Raw genomic sequence first — 3,675 nt, 5'->3', positions numbered from 1 at the left:
GGTGGCAAAGAGCTTCCTAGGGTTAGAGGCAGATGCTTGGAATTTAGCGTGGTAGAAAGTGGCTTTAGCAGCAGAGACAGAGGAGGAAAATGTAGAGAGGAGGGAGTGAAAGGATGCCAGGTCCGCAGGGAGGCGAGTTTTCCTCCATTTCCGCTCGGCTGCCCGGAGCCCTGTTCTGTGAGCTCGCAATGAGTCATCGAGCCACGGAGGCGGGAGGGGAGGACCGAGCCGGCCTGGAGGATAGGGGACATAGAGAGTCAAGGGATGCAGAGAGGGAGGAGAGGAGGGTTGAGGAGGCAGAATCCAGGAGATAGGTGGGAGAAGGTTTGAGCGGAGGGAAGAGATGATAGGATGGAAGAGGAGAGAGTAGCGGGAGAGAGAGAGCGAAGGTTGGGACGGCGCGATACCATCCGAGTAGGGGCAGTGTGGGAGGTGTTGGATGAGAGCGAGAGGGAAAAGGATACAAGGCAGTGGTCGGAGACTTGGAGGGGAGTTGCAGTGAGGTTAGTGGAAGAACAGCATCTAGTAAAGATGAGGTCGAGCGTATTGCCTGCCTTGTGAGTAGGGGGGAAGGTGAGAGGGTGAGGTCAAAAGAGGAGAGGAGTGGAAAGAAGGAGGCAGAGAGGAAAGAGTCAAAGGTAGACGTGGGGAGGTTAAAGTCGCCCAGAACTGTGAGAGGTGAGCCGTCCTCAGGAAAGGAGCTTATCAAGGCATCAAGCTCATTGATGAACTCTCCGAGGGAACCTGGAGGGCGATAAATGATAAGGATGTTAAGCTTGAAAGGGCTAGTAACTGTGACAGCATGGAATTCAAAGGAGGCGATAGACAGATGGGTAAGGGGAGAAAGAGAGAATGACCACTTGGGAGAGATGAGGATCCCGGTGCCACCACCCCGCTGACCAGATGCTCTCGGGGTGTGCGAGAACACGTGGGCGGACGAAGAGAGAGCAGTAGGAGTAGCAGTGTTGTCTGTGGTGATCCATGTTTCCGTCAGTGCCAAGAAGTCGAGGGACTGGAGGGAGGCATAGGCTGAGATGAACTCTGCCTTGTTGACCGCAGATTGGCAGTTCCAGAGGCTACCGGAGACCTGGAACTCCACGTGGAGTCGTGCGGCGCTGGGACCACCAGAGTAGGGTGGCCGCGGCCACGCGGTGAGGAGCGTTTGTATGGTCTGTGCAGAGAGGAGAGAACAGGGATAAACAGACACATAGTTGACAGGCTACAGAAGAGGCTACGCTAATGCAAAGGAGATTGGAATGACAAGTGGACTACACGTCTCGAATGTTCAGAAAGTTAAGCTACGTAGCAAGAATCTTATTGACTAAAATGATTAAAATGATACAGTACTGCTGAAGTAGGCCAGCTGGCAGTGGGTGCGTTGTTGACACTACACTAATCAAGTCATTCCGTTGAGTGTAATAGTTTCTGCAGTGTTGCTATTCGGGGGCTAGCAGGCTAGCTAGCAGTGTTGTTTACGTTACGTTGCGTTAAAAGAACGACAATAGATGGCTAGCGAACCTAGAAAATCGCTCTAGACTACACAATTATCTTTGATACAAAGACGGCTATGTAGCTAGCTAAGTAGCTAGCTACGATCAAACAAATCAAACCGTTGTACTGTAATGAAATGAAGTGAAAATGTGATACAACCTGTGAATGCGACCGGGTAGTTGAGTTCTATACAGAAGACGTTGGCTAGCGTTGGCTAGCTGTTGGCTAGCTAGCAGAGTCACCTACGTTAAGGACGACAAATAGCTGGCTAGCTAACCTCGGTAAATTAAGATAATCACTCTAAGACTACACACTCTAAACCTAAACAACACAATTATCTTGGATACGATGATACGATGATACGAAGACAGCAAAGACAGCTATGTAGGTAGCTGTCTTGGAAAGGTGGCATCTTATGACAGTTGGACAGTCCCTGAGATCTTCAGTAAGGCCATTCTACTGCTAATGTTTGATATTGAGATTGCATGGCTGTGTGCTTCATCCGATACACCGGTCAGTAACGGTTGTGACTGAAATAGCCGAATCCACTCATTTGAAGGGGTGTCCACATACGTTTGTATGTATAGTATATATCCATGTAAAAATATAACGATAGTTATTCATTTAGATAGAAGCAGGGAAATGTTTTCGATAATAAAAACAAATGGTGAAATTAAATGTTTTGTATTACAGAGTCAGCCATAGTAGTACGGTGCCTGGAACAAATTAGGGGTAAGTGCCTTGCTCAAGGGCACATTGACAGATTCTTCAGGGCCCTACTGAAAAACGTATAGCCTATTTTCATTTCCCTTACAATGAAAATGTTACAGTGTAATACATGCACAAGTCATAGTGATTGTATAGGAACAACTATACAGGTACATGCGCACACACACAAACTAGTTTTCTCTTTAGTTTAGTGTGAGGTAGTCCATGCTATCCAAAACAGTGCCTTGAAGGGTCGCCTCTGTGGGAGCGGTTAAGCCACATTGAACACACTTAGGGTCAGGAAAACGATTGGAGAGGGAATTAAGCCACATGACTCCCCAATGTGATACACAAACACACCTAGTACCAACCTAGTACCATAAAACTACACAGCCATTCCCTGGCTGTCTCTGGGCCGAGGCTACCTACCAACAGGAGAATGAGAAAATCAAATAATGTGTTTTTTTCCCTCTTTCAATAGCTTTCAAGAAAGGAAGATGCAGACATCTTGTGTATGTCTTCTTTCAGTTCAATACCAAAACTGTTGACTCGCTAATAACAAGTGAACCGGTCACTTCCTGTGGGATATTCCACTGTTGCTTAAATATGTAGTTGGTAAACAAAGATAAATTTAATTGGAAACTTAAGGTACTACAAAACTGCCTGAGCCAAGAAGCTGAAATAAACTCAATTGTTTAATGTGCCACTACTCACACCCCGTTTATAAAAATAAGTGCAGTCATTTGGTCATAAATTAAAGTTACAGGTTGCACCTTTAAAGTAACTGTCTAGTATTTCCAGATTTCTGGAAAATAGTTATCTTTCAAGTTGTTTGAAGTATGTAAAAAAGCAGCTTTTCTGTATTGGAATAGTGTGGGCGTACACTGGTCATTAAAGATATTCATGCGAGTGATGACAAACTGTTTGAGATACAGGTCTGAGGTGGTGTTTTTGAAGTGCTTTTTTTCTCCAATGTATGATTTTGCTACAAAGACAGTATAGGATGAGTCAACAATGTTATTTGGGTATGTTAACATAACTTTAAAAGTGAGATTTAGACAGTTACATTAAGGGGTGAAGACAAGTTCTAGCAGACTTTTGTATAGATAGTGGTTGTCCCTTTTAGGGTGATGAAAATGCACTTCACAGTCACATGGATGGTGAACTGGAAGGAAGTTCATTAGGATCATTAAAGAAGCCTTTGGGAGGGAGCTGGAAGTGGATAGACCCCAGAAAGAGTGGAGTCCAGAGAGAGAGAGTAAGAGAATTAGTGTGTTGATAGCACTGGACTTAAAATGTGATTAATGCTAAGGCCAAGGACTATTCTCACTCTGAACTTGATTGGATTCTCAGCACCATTAAACAAAGGTTGGCGAGAAGAAGTGGAGAATCATGGATATTGCTGAGAGATTCGCTGCAAAACTAAAGCCACAAAGCCAGATAGCCAAAGGGTCAAGACAGAATTTGCAGAGTTCA

The sequence above is a fragment of the Oncorhynchus gorbuscha genome, linkage group LG14 (genome assembly GCF_021184085.1).
Source record: "Oncorhynchus gorbuscha isolate QuinsamMale2020 ecotype Even-year linkage group LG14, OgorEven_v1.0, whole genome shotgun sequence".
NCBI lineage: Eukaryota > Metazoa > Chordata > Actinopteri > Salmoniformes > Salmonidae > Oncorhynchus > Oncorhynchus gorbuscha.
This window is presented reverse-complemented; position numbering follows the sequence as displayed.